This window comes from Pantherophis guttatus, chromosome 7 (genome assembly GCF_059756535.1).
Source record: "Pantherophis guttatus breed Tessera chromosome 7, ASM5975653v1, whole genome shotgun sequence".
Taxonomy (NCBI): domain Eukaryota; kingdom Metazoa; phylum Chordata; class Lepidosauria; order Squamata; family Colubridae; genus Pantherophis; species Pantherophis guttatus.
Window position 1 is genome coordinate 7,521,255 of NC_142069.1, and position 25,709 is coordinate 7,546,963.

Consider the following 25,709-nt stretch of genomic DNA (forward strand, 5'->3'; position numbering starts at 1 on the left):
CCGCCGCCAAAGGGGCTAAATATATTTTTTAAAAAACCCCAGCTGGTCTCTTAGCAGCAAGGTCTCACCGCAAATTTCTGCTGTCCTCCCTCTTCCCCCCCCACCCACTCTCTTCGCCCCACGCAAGACAGACTTAGCGCTGCATTTTTGGCCTTGGAGAACAACTGGGTTAATTGCACGGTGCCAGACGGTAGGTGCGTTGGTGCTAAAAAATTTTTAAGAGGCACATCAGCGCAGCTCTTTGAAGCATAAAAAGGGGGCTGATTAACCAGCCATGTGGAGTGGCAGCAACAGATTGCAACTCCGACTGTTCACTTCGGTTGCAGGAACTTTGGCTTTGACAGGGAGGACAATGGCGGGGGTGGTTCCCAGCTATACTTGGACCAAGAGGCGAGAGAGAGAGAGAGAGAGAGAGAGAGAGAGAGAGAGAGAGAGAGAGAGAGAGAGAGAGAGAGAGAGAGAAATGGGGGGGTTATATACTATACTATACTGCATCCAAGCACTCTTGGTATATATTCCCATGATCCCTTTCTTGGCTTGCTTGTTAAGAAGGTTGCAAGAGGGAAGGGTGAGTTTGCCCTGTAGCTGGGAAATAAACTGAAATAATTGAATTCTCTTTTTTTTTTAAAAAAAAAAAGAAAGGAAAAAAAACCCACCTTTCGAGCAGAAGGCTGCAACTTTTTAACAGAATGACAGATTCGGAAGGGACCTTGGAGGTCTTCTAGTCCAACCCCCTGCTCAAGCAGGAGTCCTTATACCATTTCAGACAAGTGGCTGTCTAGTCTCATCTTAAAGGCCTCCAGTGATGGAACACCCAAAACTTCTGAAGGCAAGTTGTTCCATTGGTTGATTGTTCTCACTGTCAGGAAGTTCCTTTTTGGTTCTAGGTTGCTTCTCTCCTTGGTGAATTTCCTATCCATTGCTTCTTGTTCTGCCTTGCGTGTATACTGAGAGCTTCTGCAGCAGAGACATATTTTTTGTGTTTCTAATCACACTTGGTGAAACAAGTTCTATTCTATTCTATTCTATTCTATTCTATTCTATTCTATTCTATTCTATTCTATTCTATTCTATTCTATTCTATTCTATTCCATTCCATTCCATTCCATCCCATCCCATCCCATCCCATCCCATCCCATCCCATCCCATCCCATCCCATCCCATTCCACTCCTTTCTTTATTCCCTTCTCCTCTCCTCTCCTCTCCTCTCCTCTCCTCTCCTCTCCTCTCTTCTTTTCTATCCTATCCTATCCTATCCTATCCTATCCTATCCTATCCTATCCTATCCTATCCTATCCTATCCTATCCTATCCTATCCTATCCCCTTCACTCCCCTCCCATTCCATTCCATTCCATTCTTTATTACCTTCTCCTCTCCTCTCCTCTCTTCCTTTCCATCGTATCATATCCTATCATATCTCCTCCCCTCCCCTTCCCTCCCATTTCATTTCATTTCATTCTTTATTCCCTTCTTCTCCCTTCTTCTCCCCTCCCGTCCCATCCCATCCCATCCCATTCCATCCCCTTCCCTTCCGTTCCGTTCCGTTCCGTTCCATTCCATTCCATTCCATTCCATTCTATTCTATTCTATTCTATTCTATTCTATTCTATCTAAGACCTGTAGATAGAAGCTATACTATTTTTGCATTTTGGGGCCCCTTCTAAAACTTCCAAAATCACCCAACCCTAGTTGAGGATTTCAGCATTACAAAAACCCCAGAAGCCAAGTTTAAAATCCAGGAAACCCGTGAAACGAGGCAGCGTGCGTTTGTCAGAAGCCGACACTGTGTCGGTTCTGCCTTAGCAGAGCAGGTAAGGCACCAAAAAAGAGGGGCAGAGAACCTGCCCAAGGTAGCAATCAGGCAATTTGATTAGAATGAGTATTAAGGTAACAGGAAGATGGTTTGATTAACTTAATAAGCCCTGGAAGAGCATGCTAGCTACCCGTTAATTATCAAGTATTTTGTAAGCATTGTGATTCTAAAATTCTACATTCCGGTTTTGGGATAGAAAAGGAGGAGAAAAGCCTTTTCAAACCGTGGCATTCCTGCTGCTGTAAGTATATTATTCCAAGGTTAATTGATCCCCCGCTGCTCAAGATATTTAAATATAATAGGGACAAGAGACGCTATGGGCAACAAATATTAATGGATTATTTTAACAGAAGAGAAGTCTGTTTTGGACTAAGCTCACAGTACGAGCTTGGGTTGCCTTTTAATCATGGTTAGGGTTTAATTCAAACGTTGTTCTTTTCATTTGGTTGTCTTTTGCAGTTACAATCTGCCTAGAGAGGAAACGTTTGCATTCGGTTCGGCCGTATAAATGCAGTAAATAAGCTCTGGTGTGTAAGCGTTTTTCAATGTTGCTTGGAGTTTAGAAATGCTTTATTTAAAGGTTTATAAAAGGGAAAGGTTACCCTTGCACATATCTGCTAGTCGTTCCCAACTCTAGGGGGCGGTGCTCATCTCTGTTTCAAAGCCGAAGAGCCAGCACTGTCCGAAGACGTCTCCGTGGTCATGTGGCCGGCATGACTAAATGCCAAAGGTGCACGGAACGCTGTTACCTTCCCACCAAAGGTGGTCCCTATTTTTCTACTTGCCTTTTTTTTTTTACGTGTTTTCGAACTGCTAAGTTGGCAGAAGCTGGGACAAGTAACGGGAGCTCACCCCATGACGCAGCACTAGGGATTCGAACTGCTGAACTGCTGACCTTTTGATCGACAAGCTCAGCATCTTACCCACTGAGCCACCGCATCCCTTAAAGGTTTATATGTCGCCTTTAAAAAGAAGTGTTTCCTAAGATAGCCACAAGGCAATTGTTTATGCCGAGGGTGTCAAATTTGATTTCATTGAGGGCCACATCAGGGTTGTGTTGGACCTTAGGAGGTCAGGATGGGCATGGCCAGCTTGACGTCACTCGTGTCAGGGGCGCCTGTGCTAGCCCGAATGCTCTGCCAGCGAAACCGGGCTCCCGAGCTCCATTTTCGGCTGGGACAGTATCCTGCAACCCTCTGCCAGTGAAAACGGAGCTCGGGAGGGATGCATGCAGCCATCCCAAACTCTGTTTTTGCTGGTAAAGGCACTACAGGCTGGTCCTTTGCTGTTTCCAGAATGGCCTCATGGGCCAGATATAAGCACCCTGTGGGTCACATCCGGCTCCCATTCCTTGAGTTTGACACCCCTGGTTTATGCAATCTCTAAATACTCCTGTGATTCACTAAAGAGAAAATTATCTCTTGGGTTCCCCCTCCCCCAATACAGGAGACTTATGACCACAACTGAGCCCCAAATTTATCTTGCTAAGTGAGACAGTTTCTTAAGTGACTTTTGCCCCATTTTACGACCTTTCTCATTGCTAAGTGAATCGTTGCAGTTGTTAAGTGAGTAACACGGTGGTTGAGTGAATCAGGCTTCCCCATTGATTTTGCTTGTTGGAAGGTCGCAAAAGGGGATCGCGGGACACTGCAACCATCATAAATACACACCAGTTGTTGAGCGTATGAATTTTGACCCCGTGACCATGGGGATGCTGCAACAGTTGTAAGTGTGAAAAACGGTCACAAGTCACTTTTTCCCGTGCCTTTGTAACTTTGAACGGTCACTAAATGAACTGTTGTAAGTCGAGGACTACCTGTACTTAGTCAGTTGATTGCATTATTCCCATATTAGTAGGTTGCAATCCTCTGAAGGATGGCTTTTATTGGATTCTGTCAGGCACGAGGAATTGGGACCACACATTAAGTCCAATTAAGATGATGTATGGCTCATGCCTAGACACCAGAATCTGGTCGACTAACTGTCAGCACTAAATTGGCAGTAGATAATAGTCAAAGGAATGAAAAGGGTTTGTCAGCTGCCACCTTATGTTCGCTTGTGTGCTTCGCTACCATGTGGTGACAGTCTGCTTTAAACTCCGGGGAACGTGGACGGGAGGGCGAAATGCTTGGGGGAAAGCGAAAGTAACTGCTGTATTTCCCTGAGATGCTGCTTCAAGATCAACCGGCTGGGAGAAGAAGGCAGCTGCATACCAACCTATGCTTGGAGTGACCATTCTGAAAACATCTTGCTTGAACCTGATTGTCACGGGTGGGTCAGCAATGGGAAGCAATTAAAGGAGGGGAAAAATTGAACTTAGAGATTTTGGCATGCGCGATTCTCAGTTCTGGCTGTGCATTACTGCAGTACACTTGACTTCTAATAAAATTATACCTTTAGACTTAGACTTAGAATAAGTTTATTGTCACTTTGAATGTACTGTACATTAATCGGCATACATTAAAATGAAATTTTGTTGCATATAGCTCTCAAAGGATCTCCACCTCTAATATACACTAGATAAACATGACTAAATAAATACATAAATAAATAAATACCAAATTATGCATATACCCCGATATATTATATGACACGGAGAAACAACACTGTCTAATCTGTACATGGCGCGAGAAACAACCAATGGAGCCAAGGATCATTTCTATTTAGAGCTTTAAGTGCTAGCAAGTCTGACAAGGTTGACCTTAGACTGTTTTGTGGGAACTCTAGGCTGATGACTCACTTGTCTCCACCTCCCAGATTCTTCCTGCTGTTCCCCTACAAATTCCAAATGATTGTTTGAATTGATGTTCTATTATAGAGAGACACCAGTCGACTTAGAATTATGCCACCTACGATATTTTAATCTACACATATCCAGAAACTTTTTTTAAAAAAAAGTTTGATCAAACTTTTCTGGTGTTCTTTCCTATTTGTTTTCTTTTCTGTTATAAAAGCATAATTACGACGTGCCAAAGGAAATGTGCAAAGGCAGATATAAATATTTCTATATCTTTCTTCTGGTCCCTCCTCCATGAATGCTCTCGGCATTAGAAAAAAAAATGCTTTTCTATTGTTATTGCTTCCTATCCACCTGAAGAGCAGTTTTGAAAAATCAAATTAAATTGCCAGTTCACCTTTTGGTTTGTCTTAAATACTGTTTCCAGAGTGGTAATTTCATTTTGAATAGATTAATGGGTACTTCAGAAATAGTTTTGCTCGAAGTGCTTGGTAAGATTTTTGGGGGGGGGGGTGTCAAACGGACGAGATGAACAATTGGAGTTTGGACTGAGAAGATAAACTAGGACAGCCAACCAATTTCCAAACATGTTTGATCTTTGGAAAATATTCTTCAGGTCATGGATGGAGAAGAAGAGGGAGGGGGAAAGGGAAAGGGAGGGGGAGGGAGAGAGGGAGAGGGAGGGGAAATGGAGAGGGGGGGGGCTTTGAAGTGATGCTTCTGCTATAATGTTTTGGAAACAACTTGTGAAAATTCAAACCTGTCAGGCTAAAATCCAGACCAAAAGATGACAATCCTGTGGATAGAATATCTTGTGTTAAAACCTGTTGTGAAATCCTGTAAAAGCAGTATTTCTCACACTCCCTAAATTCCCCAGCCAGCCTGAAGATATGAAATCCCCATATCTTAAAAGTTGCCAATTTTATTTATTTATTTATTGGTTCGATTTATATGCCGCCCTTCTCCGGAGACTCAGGGCGGCTTACAATGCGTTAAGCAATAGCCTTCATACTTTTGAAGATGTTTCACTTCTCATCCAAGGAGCTTCTTCAGCTCTGACAGGATCCATTCCCCACTTATCCCAAAGGTGCTTTTTCAGGAGGCAACTAGAAACATCTTCAAAAGAAAAAAAATAAGAAAGTCCAGTTGCCTCCTGAAAAAGCACCTTTGGGACAACCACGACCTGGATGATGGAGAATCTCTACAGACTTTTATCTATACAATTTGGGATGGATGCCCTTGGAATTGTGTGGGAGTACGAATGGATTTCCAGACGGAAAAAAATTGCAGACTGCAGGAACCAGGAGAAAAAACAACAGCTACCAACCTGCCTTCCATTGAGGACCTGTATACTGCATGAGTCAAAAAGAGGGCTGTGAAAATATTTACAGACCTCTCACATCCTGGACATAAACTGTTTCAACTCCTACCCTCAAAACGACGCTATAGAGCACTGCACACCAGAACAACTAGACACAAGGACAGTTTTTTCCCAAACGCCATCACTCTGCTTAACAAATAATTCCCTCAACACTGTCAAACTATTCACTAAGTCTGCATTACTATTAATCTTCTCATCTTTCCTATCACCCATCTCCTCCCACTTATGACTGTATGACTGTAACCTTGTTGCTGGTATCCTTATGATTTATATTGACTGTTTCTCTATGACTATCATTAAGTGTTGTACCTTATGATTCTTGACGAATGTATCTTTTCTTTTATGTACACTGAGAGCGTATGCACCAAGACAAATTCCTTGTGTGTCCAATCACACTTGGCCAATAAAGAATTCTATTCTATTCTATTCTATTCTATTCTATTCTATTCTATTCTATTCTATTCTATTCTATTCTATTCTATTCTATTCCATTCCATTCCATTCCATTCCATTCCATTCCATTCCATTCCATTCTATTCTATGCGTAAAATAGCACACACTCTGCTAGAGAGAAATTCCCTGTGGATGGGATCCAGTGCAAATCCAAAAATTCAGAAGACTAAATCTCTGGTCCCAGTAACTGACCCAGGTTGGATCCTAAGAGAAGAATATTTCACGAAACATGACCAGATAAACTCATTCTAATTTATTGTAAAGCTCCATTTACAAAATCTCACCCAGTCTGAAGAGCAAAATTTCCCCACTGTCTTGAATAGCACCCAGGAAGCTTCGGGGTATCTTTTACTCTTCTGATTCCTCACAAAGGATTTGAAGGCGCAGGTTAATTTAAGGGGGAAGGAGATAGCAGCAACGTGTTTCAGAAACCTCCTTTTGTAGCCCTTTTAAAAAGTGGGAGGAATTTATTCCAGCGTTTTGATATGTAAAGTTATTCTGAGGGAAGGATTTGGCAGAATGGTAAACTAGATTTTAGAATCCTTTGCAATCCATAGCTGGGAGTTACTTTACATTTAATCCTGTTCTATCTTAAATGCAACAGAATAAACCCTGCTCGAATCCTTTAGAAAAAGAAGAAGAAATAAATGCAAATACCCAGTGTTTACAAGCAAGCACTCTCGGTATAAATATATATATGTATATATTCAAGCTTTTCTAAGCAAGGGGTTTTAATGCTTGCTTCAAAAATAATTTTATTCATTTTATTATTATAAAGCGTTGCGCCTTCAAAACTGTAAATCCCTTTTTTTTCTCCTTGCTCTCAAGAAAACTTTTTAAAAATCTAACTTATATTCCTGCTAGTGAATGAATGGTTTCAGCCTTGAATCTCTTCATTCCTCATTCTTTCAAAAAACAAAAAAAACAAGATCTTCATGGAAGGAAGAAGGCATTTTTACAGGAGTTGTATTGCACAGGTGAGGGAAATCACAACTGGGATAACAATCCAACATAACACAAACACAAGCAATAGAACATAATGAGTGCAGAACAATTAATCAGTGGAACGACTTGCCTCCGGAAGTTGTGGATGCTCCAACACTGGAAGTTTTTAAGAAGAGATTGGAGCAGAGGTGGTATTCAGATGGTTCGGACCGGTTCACCCAAACCGGTAGTGGAAATTGCATGTGGGCCCACCTATCTGCCCCTCCGCCCCAGTTCTATGCCATCCTATTTAGGCACATGTTTGAGGCTGGGCTCATGCGTGCGCTCACATTTGAGAACTGGTAGAGAAAGTAAGTGAATACCACCTCTGGATTGGACAACTATTTGTCTGAAATGGTATAGGCCAGGGGTGTGAAACTCAAGGCCTGTGGGGTAAATCTGACCCGCGATGTGGTCGGATCCAGCCTGCGGGGCCATCCTGGAAAATGTAAGGGGCCAGCCCACATTGCTTCAGCCCGATCTATCCGTGTCACTTCGGCCTGGTCTACCCAATGTGAAGAGGAAATATCAGGCCAGCGTGGCTTCGGCCCGGTCTACCCAGTGTGAAGAGGAAACATGCCAGCAGTTTTGTCAAGCTGGCCACACCCACCCAGGTGGCCACGCCCCAGTGAGTGGTGTCAAGATGGCCATGCCCACCCAGGCGGCCATACTCACCCGGGCCCCAAGGTCAACCACAGCCCTGATGCGGCCCTCAATGAAATTGAGTTTGATACCCCTGGTATAGGCCTATAGAGTTTCCTGCCTGAGCAGGGGGTTGGACTGGAAGACCTCCATGGTCCATTCCAACTCTGTTATTCTATTCTGTTCTGTACTGTTCTGTTCTGATCCAATCTGGGTTGGTCCCCAGCACCAGAGGTTTTGCCTTCCAAGCTTTTGGACTCATGCTGGAGCCCATCTCCAGGGAATTTCTAGAGAGAAGTTCCGTGAAGATGGGCTCCAGGGTGAGTCCAATAGCTTGGAAGACCTCTTGTCTTGATGACTGACCCAGATTGGATCCTACGACTTGAAGACATGCTGTGTTAGGACAGGACAAGCAGAAGGAACCTGAGATGTTCCGTTTGTGGAAAAGAAGAATGAGATTAAATTGGATTTCAGCATTCAGAGCTATCAAAGGCAACCATAGAAAAGAAGGACAGGCATTCTTCTCCACCGTTTCAAAAACATTCGAAATAATAGGTAGACATTGCAACTATTTGTATTTCATTTAGATAGGGTGTCCTGCAAATAATAGCTACAATCTACCTGTGGAGTTGTAGCTTCTACAACTCTGGAGTTTTTAAGTAGAAGCTGGACTGGTAACCGTACCTCTCATGAATGATTTAACTAGCTTTGTTCCACGTTCTGAAGAATTGTTTTAGATCTTTCCTGTTGGACATTTTCCAACTTGGTGACTCTGTGATAAATCCAGTTCTTTGGTGAATAAGACTTAAGAGCAGTTTATTTCAGCATGCTGTTCCCACTCCAAAGCCAAACAGATAACTGTGTGAAGCTTACACATAGGATAAGAACTGCTTTAAGGAGTTGCCAACAGGTGTTACATCAGCATCCTCACAGGCTCTAAAAGCATCTGAAGTATGGCCAGACGTACTAGATAACTCCAAGCTGGAAATAATTATGTTGAATTCAGCTTTAAAAATGACAGATTTGGTCATCATGGGGGTTAGGATACAACTCCTTCTCTCTACCTTAAATGAGGCTGATTGTTGGCAAGAAAATATGATGGTTCTTCTAAATTTATAACCACTGCTAGAAAAACAGAATAACAGAATTGGAAAAGACCTTGGAGGTCTTCTAGTCCAACCCCCTGCTCAGGTATGGAACCCTATACCATTTCTGACAAATGATTGTCCAATCTCTTCTTTAAAATCTCTACTGTTGGTGCATTCACAACTTCTGGAGGCAAGTTGTTCCACTGATTAATTGTTCTCACTCTCAGGAAATTTCTCCTTAGTTCTAGGTTGGTTTTCTCTTTGAATGGTTTCCATCTATTGCTTCTTGTTCTGCCTACAAGTGCTTTGGAGAACAGTTTGACCCCCTCTTCTTTGGGGCAGCCCCTCAAATATTGGAACACTGCTATCCTGTCTCTACCCCTACTCCTTCTTTTCATCAGACTAGACATAGCCAATTCCAGCAACCGTTCTTCATGTATTTTAACCTCCAGTCCCTTAATCATCTCTGTTGCTCTTCTCTGGTAAGTCCTTCCACTGATTAATTGTTCCAACTTACCAGAGGATTTGGATCAGGGTTTCTCAAACTTTGATGGGATACATGGACTACAACGTCCAGAATTTCTCATTCAGTACTATATAAACCTTTCCAATTTTGGAACTCGCTCCGATTCGTGAGCTTGTGCAAATGGCAGATATTTCTTGGGCCAGAATCATAGAAGCATAGAGCCAGAAAGTACTTGGGAGATCTTCTACCCCAGTGTTCCACAACCTTTGCAACTTTAAGATCGGTGGACCAATTCCCAGAATTCTCCAGCCATCGGGCTGCCTACTCATGCCACTGAATCAAGAACAGCCAAAGAATAGAAGATGGGATGATCATATTAGGGAAAGATCTCAAGTCAGGGCAAGTGTGATGACCTGGGGCATGGCACGAAGGCAACACAGCCAGAGAACCGGTATGAGTCCCTTTATTGGCACCAATTTTTCCCCCAACGTCCCATTTACTCTCTGGCCTGGAGAAAAACTCTCCCACAAACCTGCAGCAGCTTCTGGATGCAAATACTCCAGTCCAAATGCTGTAAGCATAATAACTGCAATCAGTCACTCCAGCAGGGCAAGATAATGAGTCCCAGAACTGAGGAATAACTCCAGCAAGACAAGCACACAGAAGCAGGGTACTAATTCTAACAGTCAGGGGGAATGCCAGGAATGCAGGCCACCACTCTCAACACGAGATGAATTCAGTGTTTGTTCCCAACAAACGCCCCTCCCAACTGCCTCTCCTTTAAACTCCATCCCCAGGTGTGCCTTGTGAAGGGAATCAGGGCCCTTTCCTTCCTCATAAGCCACCCAACCCACGTTGCTCTCTTCTGCGTTCTTCCCTGCCATGCCCTAGGATGAGGAGGAGATGGGCCTTGGTCTTCATCTGAACCCCCCTCTCCCTTGTTCTACCTCTTCCCTGCTCTGCCCAGCCTGACTCTGCCCTTCCCCAGTTTCCTCCACAGCCAACGGAGCCCCTCTCCTGCTCTCTCTCAGCTGTGCATCGTCCGTCTCAGATTCAGACTCCAAAGGGGGCATGACAGCAAGTGAAAGGATGTACTTGACTTGCTAGAAGCCTAGCACTGTGACGAATGGCAGGTAATCCTTGATTTATAACCCACAATTGAGGCTGGAGAAAAGTCACTTAAAGTCACCAAGGTTAAGGAACACTGGTTTAGATGGTAGAATTTAGGCTGTTGAGAAAGTTTGAGGTTCTTTTCGTGACCTCATGGATGTTACTTTATTCCTAAGGCAGAGAAATATTTTGGGACTATCGGGAGGTGGGGAGATTTGGAATATGAAAACTGTGTTGTGCACACTCTCACAAAATGGTTGCTAGGGTATGCATAGTTAACCATAAGCTCGTTGAAATGACACTCAAGGCTAACCACGAAATTTGTGCAATGTTGCCCTTTCTTCTCTCTATTTCTCCAGGCTGCTCATTTTTACCCAATAATTTTCATATACATATAGCAATAGCACTTACTTATATGTATCTTTACAGTGCTTTACAGCCCTTTCTAAGCGGTTTACAGAGTCAGCCTATGACCCCCCCAAACAATCTGGGTCCTCATTTTACCCATCTCGGAAGGATGGAAGACTGAGTCCAACCTTGAGCCTGGTGAGATTTGAACTGCCAAATTGCAGGCAGCCGGCAGTCGGCAGAAGTAGCCTGCAGTACTGCACTCTAACCACTGCGCCACTGTGGCTAATATTTATTTATTTATTTATTTATTTATTTATTTATTTATTTATTGGTTCGATTTATATGCCGCCCTTCTCCAGAGACTCAGGGCAGCTTACAATGCGTTAAGCAATAGCCACGTATACATATACATATTCACATACACCTACACACAGGGGTGTCAAACTGAAGGCCTGGGGACCGGATCCGGCCCATGGGGTGGTTAGATCTGGCCCGCAGGGCTGCACTGGAAATAGTGAAGGACTGGCTCACAATGCCTCTGCCAGCAAAAATGTTTTTGGGTTGTTTTTTGTGCTGTTTTTGTGCTGTTTTCAGGCCATTTTCTGGGATAGAAATGGCCCGAAAAACAGCCTTAAAATGCCCTGAAAACAGCCTGAAAAAATGCCCCGAAAAACAACCTGAAAATGCCCCCAAAATGCACCAAAAAACAGCCTGAAAATGGCCTGGAAAATGCCCCAAAAAACAGCCTGAAAAGAGCCTGAAAAAATGCCCTGAAAAACAGCCTGAAAATGGCCCCAAAATGCACCAAAAAACAGCCTGAAAATGGCCTGAAAAATGCCCCAAAAAACAGCCTGAAAAGAGCCTGAAAAAATGCCCTGAAAAACAGCCTGAAAATGGCCCAAAAATACACCAAAAAACAGCCTGAAAAGAGCCTGAAAAATGCCCAAAAAACAGCCTGAAAATGGCCCAAAACTGCACCAAAAAACAGCCTGAAAATGGCCTGAAAAAAGGCCCCAAAAAACAGCCTGAAAAGAGCCTGAAAAGAGCCTGAAAAAATGCCCTGAAAAACAGCCTGAAAATGGCCCCAAAATGCACCAAAAACAGCCTGAAAACAGCCTGGAAACGGCCTGAAAAAATGCCCTGAAAAACAGCCTGAAAACGGCCTGAAAAATGCCCCCCAAAACAGCCTGAAAACAGCCTGGAAAATGCCCCAAAAAACAGCCTGAAAAGAGCCTGAAAACGGCCTGAAAAATGCCCCCCAAAACAGCCTGAAAACGGCCTGAAAACAGCCCGAAAAATGGTCTGAAAACAGGCATGTATGTGCCGGCCAGTTGGCCTTCGGGTTTCCGGTGCTCTGGTACACACACGCATGCAAGCGCATGCATGCACGCATATTCCAGTTTCCACACTCGGTGCCGAAAAGGTTCGCCATCACCGAAGTAAACTAATTGTGGTTACAAAAACACACATACCGGTACTCGTTTAGACCATCCTGCCATTTCTCCATCCCATTGCAATTAATTCCAGCATCCTCACTCCTTCAGCGACCCTCTGCCCCCCCCTCCCCACCTTCAGTGTGGCCCTTCTTGTCAGGGTGTCTTCTAACAGGAACACATGTCACCATGATCCTCGTCCTCACTCAATTCTCTTTCAGGCTACAGCCTCAAAGCCCATGTCTGTTCTGTCCCCGTCCCCACACACACACAAACAGCCAGCCGGGGGTTAAAGAAGTACTTGGCACACACAAGGTTCGTTATCAGGAACTTGGCAGCAATACGATAACCATCTGCCAAGTGCTTTACTACAAGAAGAGGGAGTGTTCCTCCACCAGATAACACCAACAAATACACACAGTTTTCAAAACAGTCCAGCTCAAACATGAAACTTTCAGCAGATCAGGCGTTGTACAAAGTGCCAGAAGTTAGCTTTGTCCATCACAGAGTCTAAATGGCCACCACACTCTCTTATATAGCCTGTGGGGTGTGGTCCAGTGACTCAGCTTAATCCCTGGCACGCCTCCTCATCTGCTGCAAACGTTTATCTCACCTTCGTTGGCGTGGATCCAGGAACGACTTATCACCCTTATCACTGTTATCGGAGACACCTGGCTCCTGGTCAATCTCCTCTCTCTCGGCAGACACCTGAGGCATTGCCAGAGAGGAGGGGCCTGGAGAGGGAGGCCTGGCCAGCTCATCTCCTTGATGTTCGGAGCCTTCTTCCTTCGATAAGATGGGCTCAGGGGTCAGAGCCACAACAATGTCTTTGGGCTTGACAGCTTCCACCTCGTCGTCCTCTGCCCCCCCACCCCCGCATTGCTGTTAGCCATAGCAAATGTGATTACTCAAAAGCTGTCACGGCCCCAAACATTTCCTCACCAGTGACAGTGCCACCTCTGTCATCCAGGTGACATTTTCCCGGAATTGTTGATCTGTGACAGATAAGGCCTTGAGACGGAAGAAAGAAAGGAGGCCGTGTTTCATTCTTTGCATTGTTTACATTCCAGAGGAGGTCTGAACAGCTTGTGACCAACTGCCTCCTTCCACCAAATTCAGCTGCCTCGGCCTTTGCACGCCTGTCATTTCATTTAGGGTGAGCGGGAGATCCATTTCATAGGAGCAAATTGATTGCTGTTTTCCCGAGCCAGCCGTCTTTCCATCAGAATGTGATAAATGTCATTTTGTCCCTTACAAACGGTTTGCGATACCGCAGATGAGGGGGCCTGGCCTAAGTGGGGGAGGTAATTGATTTATAAACATGTTGTTATCTAACGCTGCTGGAGATCCTTTTCTGTCACTTCTTACTGCTTCATAATGCCTTGGTAAAACCGTACTTGAATGTTGCATCCAGTTTTGCTCGCCACGGTGTAAAAAAAAAGATGTGGAGACTCTAGAAAGAGTGCAGAGAAGAGCAACAAAGATGATGAGGGGACTGGAGGTTAAAATAAATGAAGAACGGTTGCTGGAATTGGGGGTGTCTAGTTTGATGAATACATATAAACCGGGTTGATAAAATCAGAAAGAAGGAGGTGATAAACCGCCTGCGAAAGCCAAGGGAAATCACTAAAACCATTAAAAAGCGAAAGTTAGACTATTTTGGACATGTGATGTGACACTCGGAAAAATACGGCATACTTCACTTAATTCTCCAAGGAAAGATTGAAGGCAAACGAGGTCCAGGGAGAAGAGGAACATCATGGCTTCAAAATCTAAGGGGCTTGTTTGGACAAAACTCAGCAGCACTTTTTCATGTAGCTGCTGATAAAAATAGCATCGCCAATCTGATTGCTGACGTCCAATGATGACACAAAAAGTTTATTTATTTATTTATTTATTTATTTATTTATTTATTTATTTATTTATTTATTTATTTATTTATCAAATTTATATACCGCCCTATTCCTGAGGGACTCAGAGCGGTGAACAGCGAACGATAAAAAATACATGTAATACAAATGTTAATTAAACAAAAACCAATTAAAATATACTAAACACTCTGGTCCTAGATAATTCAAAACATCCCAGTTTAAAATAAAATCGAAAGCAATATAAAGGGAAAGTTAGGCCAGGCCGGCCTGCTGAAACAGGAATGTTTTGAGGGCACGGCGGAAAGTGCGCAGATCCGGAATCTTCTGTATCTCTGGGGGGAGCTCGTTCCAGATGGTGGGTGCCCCCACAGAAAAGGCTCTCCCCCTGGGGGCCGCCAGTCAACACTGTTTGGCTGATGGCACCCTGAGAAGCCCCTCTCTATGGGAGCGTACTGGGCGGTGAGAGGCTATTGGTGGCAGAAGGCGGTCTCGTAAGTACCCTGGTCTTAAGCCATGGAGTGCTCTAAAGGTGGTAACTAAGACCTTGAAGCGCACCCGGAAGACCACAGGGAGCCAGTGCAGCTCGCGCAGGAGGGGAGCCACATGGGAGCGCCATGCTGCTCCCATAACTACCCACGCGGCCGCATTCTGGACCAGCTGGAGCCTCCGGGTGCTCCTCAAGGGGAGCCCCAAGTTTGATGAAAAGAAGGACTAGGGGTGACATGCTAGCAGTCTTCCAATATTTGAGGGGCTGCCCCAAAGAAGAGGGAGCGAAGCTATTCTCCAAAGCACCTGAGGGCAGGACAAGAAGCAATGGATGGGAATTCATCAAGGAGAGAAGCAACCTAGAACTAAGGAGAAATTTCCTGACAGAACAATTAACAATTAATACCGCATTCTAACCACTGACCCACCATAGATCTCTCTCTCTCTCTCTCTCTCTCTCTCTCTCTCTCTCTCTCTCTCTCTCTCTCTCTCTCCCTCCCTCCCTCTCTCTCTCTCTCTCTCAGCTATCTATCAGCTTTCAGCTATATCTATATCTATCATCTATCTATCTATAATCTATCAACTACCATCTATCAGCTATCCATCCATCTATCTATCAGCTATCAGTTATCAGCTATTTATCTATATCTATGTCTATATCTATCTATCTATCTATCTATCTATCTATCTATCTATCTATCTGCTCTATCAGCTATCAGCTATATCTATCTATCTATCTATCTATCTATCTATCTATCTATCTATCTATCTGCTCTATCTATCTATCTATCTGCTCTATCTATCAGCTATCAGCTATCTCTATCTATCTATCTATCATCTATCTATCTATCTATCTATCTATCTATCTATCTATCTATCTATCTGCTCTATCTATCTATCTATCTGCTCTATCTATCAGCTATCAGCTATCTCTATCTATCTATCATCTATCTATCTATCTATCTATCTATCTATCTATCTATCTATCTATCTATCTATCTATCTATCTCATTGCAATAGTACTTAGACATGTATACTGCTTCACAGTGTTTTACAGTGCTCTCTAAGCAGTTTACAGAGTCAGCCTATGACCCCCAACAAACTGGGTCCTTATTTTACTGACCTTGAAAGGATTGAAGGCTGAGTCAACCTTGAGCTGGTCAGGATTGAACTCTTGGCAGTGGGAATAAAGTTAGATAAGATAAGATAGGATAACTTTTATTGTCTTTTTTTTTTTTTAACTGCAAGCACACCGGTCCACAATAAAAATGAAATTCTGTTGCCTGCCCTCAAGACAAAATGTCTATCTACCGAAACGCATACACAACACACAAATACACACGCTATATGCATGCATAAATATATACCTGCACCATACATATATATAGATATAGATATAAATATTAATCACTTGTCCATTTTGAATACGTAGAGGAATACTGCATTCTAATCACTGTGCCACCACAGCAAAACTCAATTTAGGGTCTTTATAACCTGGCATTTTGTGTAAATTCAACAATGGGAATTCTGTTTCAGTGTCATGTTAACCAAACAACCAGGCCAAGTGTAAAGTGTAGATTTAACTATTCTGTTACCAAGGAAAAGAAGTCTAAACCAACCCATATGTTCTTCCCGCTTTCCGTAAGTAAGTATCATGTCGTTCAGCAAGCTGGACAGCTCCAGATCTGAACTCAATTCTTCCACATGGAGATAATTCTTTCCCCAATACGTTTATTTATATTTTTATTGCAAAACTCTTAATACAACGTGAGCGAGAGACCATCGTGGTTAGCATGCGGGATGGAAGGAACAGAGACAATGGGGTTTGTTTCTTATGCAAGCTCCCCACAAACGGCACAAATCTCAGAAAGTACAATGAGAAAATTAGGTAAAGGTTCCCCTCGCACATACGGGCTAGTCGTTCCCGGCTCTAGGGGGTGGTGCTCATCTCCGTTTCAAAGCCAAAGAGCCAGCGCTGTCCGAAGACGTCTCCGTGGTCATGTGGCCGGCATGACTAAACACCAAAGGCACACGGAACGCTGTTCCCTTCCCACCAAAGGTGGTCCCTATTTTTCTACTTGCATTTTTTACCTGCTTTCGAACTGCTAGGTTGGCAGAAGCTGGGACAAGTAACGGGAGCTCACCCCATTACGTGGCACTAGGGACTCGACCTGCTGAACTGCTGACCTTTCGATCGACAAGCTCAGCATCTTAGCTACTGAGCTACCATGTCCCATTGAGAAAATTAGATATGTATTTAAAAGTACTCTTTGTTAGCATGGTCTTAGTTTGTAATAATCTCCTTGTCTGGCATTTGGTTTTTTTTTCCTCTTACAGTTCATCACACAATTAGCCAGATATTTAGACTGGTATTTTGCATTTTTATCCACCCATCAAGTCCTTCCCAAGGACCCCCGGATAGGTAGATGTGGATATTTGATGGTGTTTATCAGGATGTCAGCTGTTCCAGTAAAACTGCCTTTTGCAATTGACCGATTTTGATTTTGTCAATTCTGATGGTGTTTAAGTGGTGCTCCAGTTGTTTACTTTCTTTTGCCACAGTTGTTCTACTTCTGTTTGTAGGTCATTGTCTTTTGTGATTTTCTCCAATTTTTTTTTCTTCTGTTCCGCTTTCTCCTGGTACCGCCACATTCACTAACCAGACATTTTTGTCTTTCTTATTGACCATTGTTAAATCTGACGTTCTGTGTAGGAGTTGTTTGTCTGTTTGAATTCTAAAGTCCCAGACTACTTCAACTTCTTCAGTTTATACTACTTCGTCTATTTTGTGGTCTCACCAATTCTCGCTTAGAGGTAAACAGCATTTCTTGGAGATATTTCAATATCTCCAAGATATGTCAATAGGAGCCTGAGTGGCGTAGGAGGCTAATACCTCCTACTAAGGCAGCATTTAACATCCAGCTGCCTGCAATTACTGCGAGTTCGAATCTCGCCAGGCTCAAGGTCGACTCAGCCTTCCATCCTTTCTAAGGTGGGTAAATTGAGGACCCAGTTTGTGGGGGCAATAAACTGACTTTGTATAAATATACAAAAGTATGAAGGATATTGCTTAATGCATTGTAAGCTGCCCTGAGTCTCCGGAGAAGGGCAGCATATAAATCAAATTAAAAATAAATAAATAAATAAATAAAAAATAATAATAATAAAAAAAATATCTCCAAGCACCATCGTTGTTACTTTGTCATGATATTCTTGATTATTCTCTGTTCACAGCAATGTAAAATCACAGCTTCCAGCTCTTTAGCTGGTGTTGGCCTTTGTACACGTTGAGTTCTTCCCAATAACCAATGATGTCACAAAAATAGAATACACTTATCGTCACTTTAAATGTACACTAATCAGCATAGATTAAAAGAAAATTAAAAGGGAAAGGAATGAAAAGACTTTATAAACTGCCACCTTACGTTTGCTTGTGTGCTTCACTACCCTGTGTGACAGTCCACCATGAACTCCAGGGAAGGTGAATGGGAGGGCGAAATGCTTGGGGGAAAGCGAAAGTAACCATTGTATTTCCCTGAGGCACTGCTTCAAGATCAACCGGCTGGGAGAAGAAGGCAGCTGCATACCAGCCTATGCTTGAAGTGACCGTTCTGAAAACATCTTGTTTGACTCTGATTATCATGGGGGAGTCAGCAATGGGAGGCAGTTAAGGGAGGGAAAAATTGAATTTAAGAGATTTTGGCATGCGCGATTCTCAGTTCTGGCTATGCATTACTTCAGTACACTTGACTTCTAATAAAATTATACCTAGACTTAGAATAACTTTATTGTCACTTTAAATGTACACTAATCAGCATACATTAAAATGAAATTTCATTGCATTCAGCTCTCAAAAGATAATCATTATGCACATACCCACATACACACACATATATGACATAGAGAAACATCACAGTCTAGTTCAGATGCATGCATATACATGGCAGGGGAAAAAAGAATCCTGAGAGTTTACAAGATGGATGGCATAAAGAACAAAGCTGTTACAGAATTTAGTAGTCCTGCTATAGATTTCGAAACTTCCTCCCAGAGGGGAGCAATAGAAAGTGGGGGTATGGGGTCTCTAACAAGGCTTTGAGTTCTAAGGGCATAGTATTTATAAACAGTATCCTGAATAATGGGAAGCCAGCGTCCTACAATCTTCTCCACTGTCCTCACCACTCTCTGTAGGGACTTTCTATCTGAGGCACTGCTGCCACCAAACCCAACAAGGATGAGATTTGTTAAAATGCTCTCCATCATGCCTCTGTAAATAGTGGCCTGGACAGAAGGAGAAAGAGGTGCTCTCTGTACCACTGTGGCAAGGTTGGTCATAAAATGGGGGCAAAGCTCACTTAACAAAGGTTTCACTTAGCAACAGAAAGTTTGGGCTCAATTATGACCGTAAGTCAAGGACTAGCTGTACAGCAGCCAGCTCAAGAGATTTTGAAACTTCCTCCCAGAGGGGAGCAACAGAAAAAGATCCCAGAGTGGGTGTGTCGGGTCTCTAACAAGGCTTTGAGTTCTAAGTGCATAGTGTTTATAAACAGTATCCTGAATAATGGGAGGCGAGCTTCCTATAATCTTCTCAGCTGTCCAGCATTGTATCAGCATTCCAATAATCCTTGCCTTACGGCCACAATTGAGCCCAAAGTTTCTGTTGCTAAGTGAGACAGTTGTTAAGTGAGTTTTGCCCCATTTTATGACCTTTATTGCCACAGTTGTTAAGTGAATATGCCCAGTTGTTAAGTTAGTAACATGATTGTTAAGTGAATCTGGCTTCCCCATTGACTTTGCTTGTCAGAAGGTCGCAAAAGGGGATCACATTACCTTAGGACATTGCGACGGTCATAACTATGAGTCAGTTGCCAAGTGTCTGAATTTTGATCCTGTGCTGCAATGGTCAGAAGAGTGAAAAATGGTCATAAGTCACTTTATTCAAAGGAATGGTTGTAAGTGAGGACTATTTATAGTATATGTAGGGCTTTTTTGCAATTAATATATGGGAATTTGGTCAACGTGCAGATTTTCTAGGTTTCATCAGATTTTTTGGTATGCCAATAATACAAGGGACCACCATGGATAGTTTATTATTGTTATAGTTTGTCACATAGTCAACACAGATGTTTGAACTGGATCTGGTATTTTTATCCACCCATCGAGTTGTTCCAAAGTTGTTCCTAGAAGATAGAAGAACAGAGTTGGAAGGGACCTTGGAGGTTTTCTAGTCCAACCCCCTGCTTAGGCAGGAAACCCTACACCACTTCAGACAAATGATTATCCAACATCTTCTTAAAAATTTCCAGTGTTGGAGCATTCACAACTTCTGGAGGCAAGTTGTTCCACTGATGAATTGTTCTAACAGTCAGGAAATTTCTCCTTAGTTCTAAATTGCTTCTCTCCTTGATTAGTTTCTACCCAATTGCTACTTGTCCTGCCCTCAGGTGCTTTGGAGGATAGCTTGACTCCCTCTTCTTTGGGGCAGCCCCTGAGATATCGGAGCACTGCTATCGTGTCTCCCCTAGTCCTTCTTTTCATTAAACTAGACATATCGAGTTCCTGCAACCGTTCTTCATATGTTTTAGCCTCCAGTCCCCTATTCATCTTGGTTGCTCTTCTCTGCACTCTTTCTAGAGTCTCCACATCTTTTTTTACATTGTGGTGACCAAAACTGGATGCAGGATTCCAAGTGTGGCCTTACCAAGGCGTTATAAAGTGGTATTAACACTTCACGTGATCTTGATTCTATCCCTCTGTTTATGCAGCCTAGAACTGTGTTGGCTTTTTTGGCAGCTGCTGCACACTGCCGGCTCATATTTAAATGGTTGTCCACTAGGACTCCAAGTTCCCTCTCACAGTTACTACTATTGAGCAAGGTACCACGTATACTGTACCTGTGCTAGCTTGTTTTGATTTAATCTATTTCTTTCTATCATGTTTTCTGGCTTATGGAGAACGGACTATTTTGTGGGACCTTTTGTTCGTTCTTTACGGAGGAGTGCCTTTTCAAATCTGCATTTATTTAGCTCCTCTGGATTTATATGGTTTCCTTTTTTTTTTAATAACCCACTCTTGCCAGGGTGACAGGAAAGAAAATGTTAAGTAGGGCAGAGAGGAGAGGGGAGAAGAGAATTTTCCTGAAGCCTTGACTTTCCTCTCTGATTCTTGTAATTATAACACAATTAGAGGGGGTGGCAGAGAACAAAGGAACAAAAGGAAACTGGCAGCAGCTTTGCCGTGTGGCACAGGCTGTCAAATGGCAGCGTATGGATGCTAATTCATAGGCATCCAAATTCATGAGTGTGGAGAAAAGGAAACACACCAGAAAGGATGAGGGCAAAATTGCCACCAAAGGCTGTTCAAAGCAAAACATGGAGATGGCTTTGAAGCAGTGGTAGGATTCAGCCGGTTCAGGCCGGTTCGGGTAAAACGGTTGTTAAATTGCTGGCTGGCCCCACCCCTCCCTGCCCCACCCCACCCCTTCCGGAAGTCCCCATGAGCCCCGTTTTTGCTCCCAGGAAGTGCAGGGAGGCCCAAAACGAGGCATTGGGGGGCGCTCCCCGTGGTCTGTTTTTGCTCCTAGGGGGGTGCAGGAGGCCGAGTCCTGCCTGTCAAATCCCCTGGCCATGCCCACCATGCTGGTCATTAGGGCAGAGAACTGGTTGTTAAATTACTTGAATCTCACACTGCTTTGAAGGTCTCTGAATGGCCCAGGATTCAGGGGACCAAGAACCTGAAGAAGCTTTTCCAGCTGTTTTGATGGGAATGTAATGATTCCAGGCTGATTACTCTCTTGACTCTACCCCTACATTGAGTTTGTTTTGAGGAAGGTCCACAGGGTGTGGTAAAATTCAAGATGGCAGCCATTGGTACAATCAACACACTACTCGCTTTTTATGTCCATCTCCTATGGTCTCTCTGCTCCATTCCTGAAGAAAAGCTGCAGCATTAGCTGATCCTATCCATGTTTACACAAAATTAAACTCATTCTGAAGGTTTGAAATCTGTCCACCAAATTCCTGATTTTTTAAAAAAGTTTTTTATTGATTTTAAATTCCTGATTTTTTTTTTGTTCCTCTCTCACCCCCCACTCCAAAAAAGCTTTGACTTGATTTTTTTCCCCCTATTTCATACTGTATAACTCTCTGTATACAGGCAGTCCTCAACATATGACCACAACTGACCCGGAATTTCTGTTGCTAAGCAAGACAGTTGTCCAGTGAGTTTTGCCTTATTATTTTATGACCTTTCTCGCCACTGTTGTTAAGTGAAATGCTGCGGTTGTTAAGTTGGTAAGACGGTTGTTAAGTGAATCTGGCTTCCCCATTTGACTTTGCTCGTCAGAAGGTCGCAAAAGGGTATCACGTGACCTCAGGACACTGCAACGGTCATAAGTATGAATCAGTTGCCAAGCATTTGAATTTTGATCATGTGACCACAGGGATGCTGCCACAGTCATAAGTATGAAAAATGGTCATAAATCATTTTTTCCAATGACTGTTTTTCAAACAGTCACTAAACAAACGGTTGTAAGTTTGTAAGACTACCTGTACTTCCTTTTTTTAATGTCTTTTTCCTCAACTTGTATAGTAGCAGGTTTAGAAAAATCAAGTTTAGCCAATACTGAGGTAAATGTTTTCATGTTTTGCCTGTGGACAATAAACCACTCATGGCCGTACCTACGGAGATCCTTCTGGAATAAAATTAAAAAAAAACACACACATTAGATAAAATTGCAATAGAACCAGATTTTGCTATATTGGAGAAAGAAACAGTGGGAGATATCATTATATGCTTTTTTTTCATAGCTTTGTTTTCCTATTCTGTATGAAGATTCTAATGTCTGGTAAAGGAAAAATACAGTATTAAAGGGGGAAAAAAACTTTTAGGTTAGCACTTTTGAAGTGTTTGAATATTTGTTTAGAAAGCTTAACGCATTTCTTTTCCTTTGCACAATGCTATCTAAGCAGAAGAGATCTCCTTAGAAAATGAAAAGCATCATTTTTATTTTATTAAAAAAAAAAAAGGAACTCAAAATGGAGCTCTAAGTGCTATTTAGAGCAGGGAGCAGAATATGAAAAGAATCCTGCGGTTTTCTTATTGTTAATTTGACATCTCTTTCAAGACAGACTTTAAGAACTAAATGTTCGCTTTTAAAATAGGGGAGAGAGAGAAAGAATCCAGCTTGTAATTTAATTGGCTCTTTAGCAACTTCGCTTATTTCTCAGGAGAGGGTAGCGCATGTTTAAAATTACATTTGTCCGTAATCATTTCAAACCTATCCATATTCTCCATATTTAGATAGCCCGTGGGCATCCTTCTGGAGTTCTTAATTAAGGTTGCTTTGTTAAACAGGGTGAGACAATGTACAACGAATGGCATTTTTTTGCAATTCACGACTGACCAGAAATATTTACCGTCCCAGTAAAATAGCCTATGAGGAGCATTTTGTTGACGATTCTGGCTTGGAAAGGGTGATTTCTCTTGTTTATTGGAGCGGGAGGATGGCATTTTTGGATTTGTTAGCTACAGAAGGGGAAGGAAAGACCAGAAAGAGAGCGAGAAAGCTCTTTCATCTCTCTTGCCGTGTCAATTTCAGGTCCAATTAGCGGTGCACTGGATATTGGAGGCGCTTTTTCGCTTCGGAAATTGTCAGTGTGTGTGTGGGGGGGGGGGGGAATGGAGAAATCTTCCGCAAATAAAAATAGCCTTCTAACGTGAACTCCGCCAGCTTCGCCTCTGATTTAACTATTTTGCATTTATTAGCTTTCCAATCATCTGTTTCAGATGTTGGGAAGATTCTGCTGAGGTCAGATTTTACGAAGTCTTCAGAAGAGGGAGGAAGGTAGACAGAGGGGGAAAAAAATGAAGCAGATAAATTGGTCTACGTAGGCAAAGCTCTTAAAAACACATTTGTGGTTTCTTAAATGATGACTTCATTGTTGTTCTATTCTCCTGTTGGGTCTTTTTCTGGATTTGAGGACGGCCCAGTTGGAACAGCCACAGGTTCTGAGGGCTTCGTTGATGTGTTTTACTTACAGGTTAACAGAGTTGGAAGGGACCTTGTAGGTCATCTAGTCCAACCCCCCGCCCAAGCAGACCCTACACCATTTCTGACAGATGGCAGTGTGGTCTCTTCTTGAAAGCTTCCAATGATGAAGCTCCCAGAACTTCTGTTCCATGTTCCATCTCTCTTTGTTCAGTTTCCATCCGTTATTCCTTGTCTGGCCTTCAGGTGCTTTGGAAAATAGCTTGACCCCTTCCTCTCTGTGGCAGCCCCTCAAATATTGGACAACTGCTATCACATCTCCCCTGGTCCTTTTCTTCAGTCTTCTAGTCCAATCCCCTACTCAAGCAGGAGACCCTACACCATTTCTGACAGATGGCAGTCCAGTTTCTTTTTGAAAGCTTCCAGTGATGAAGCTCCCGCAACTTCCGAAGGCAACTTCTGTTCCATCAGTTGATTGTTCTCACTGTCAGAAAATTTCTCCTTATTTCCAGGTTGAATCTCTCCTTGTTCAGTTTCCATCCATTATTCCTTGTCTGGCCTTCAGGTGCTTTGGAAAACTGCTTGACCCCACTCTTCTCTGTGGCAGCCCCTCAAATACTTCTTTTTCTTTTTCCTCTTTACTGGTTAGGCAAACCTGGTGATATAGACTATAGAATAACAGAGTTGGAAGGGACCTTGGAGGTCTTCTAGTCCAACCTCCTGCTCAGGCAGGAAATCCTACCCCACTTCAGACAAATGGTTATCCAACATCTTCTTAAAACATCTTCCCATATTGGACCATTCACAACTTCTGGAGGCAAGTTTTTCCACTGATTAATTGTTCTAAATGTCAGGAAATTTCTCCTTAGTTCTAATGTATGTAGGGTTCTGATAACTCCCATTTTGTGCACTAATGGGTGGTGAGAATCAAAATGTAAATATTGATCTGTGTGTGGGGGGATTTCCTGTAAACTTCAGTATTGAGGCTTCTGTCTACATTTATGTGTACTGCACAGTCCAGGAAGGCCAAATTATTTTCCTTAACATCTTCCCGTGCGGATTTAATGTACCTGTCCATTGATGGATTTGCTGAAGCCTTTCGCTTCCTGCGTTTCAATCTTCACCCAGGTATCATCCACTTTGGTTTCTACCTCTTCCGTGTAGAGGTTCACTCAGATTCAAAAATGTGAGTGCGTGCACATGCACACATATGCACTGCGTCATAACCACGGTGATTGTATAGGACAGGATAGCTTTGCTCATGCACGCGCCTTGCGTACTTGCACGCTGCATCAAAAACATGGCGATTCTATAAACCGGGATAGCTCCAGAGCAGGTGGGTGGGCCCAGCCACTGGCCCTAACTACCAGTTCATCTGAAGTGATCTGATCCGGCTGAATCCCATCCCTGCTCCAAGATCCCCTCCAACTCTATTATCCTGTATTCTGTACCCCATTTTAGAGATTGTTGATTTGTTTCCTGCCTCAAAAAGCAGGAAATGTTAACCTGACATTTATTACAAGGCATCATTTTGGGTTAGGGTCTTTTCTAACACTACATCTGATCTCTTTCCGTCAATTTTATCGGAGGGATTAGTAGCTGTGCTATTTCTGAGGATGTATGTACAGGAATGCTTTTTTTTTTTTTTGCTAATTATTTTGTCCTTGTGTAGCATAAGGATTATGGGTTCTTCAAGCAGGTATCAGTGCGTAAGTACTTTGATTGGTTCATGAATGTCATTTCTTCATCAGCTTTCTGGAAACTGCAGAGCAACAGGGTGTTCTGTTCCCCAAATTAGCTTCTCCAAGTATGCAATCCCTTCCCACACAGTTCACAAGGCATCTTGCCAAGTTTCTTTGCACTGAAAATCTAGCTGAAACCTGTGAGGCAGAGAGATTTCCCTTGCA

At 42.9% G+C, this 25,709-nt stretch overlaps 1 long non-coding RNA gene across 1 annotated transcript in view; it reads left to right on the forward strand.

Annotated features, from left to right (window-relative positions):
- Positions 1-1,735: 1,735 nt before the first annotated feature.
- LOC132710670 (uncharacterized) overlaps positions 1,736-25,709 on the forward strand; it is a 38,916-nt gene continuing 14,942 nt past the window's right edge. Inside the window, exon 1 of the long non-coding RNA XR_009621366.2 lies at positions 1,736-1,812. This is a non-coding gene — a long non-coding RNA (uncharacterized LOC132710670). The remainder of the gene's footprint in view (positions 1,813-25,709) is intronic.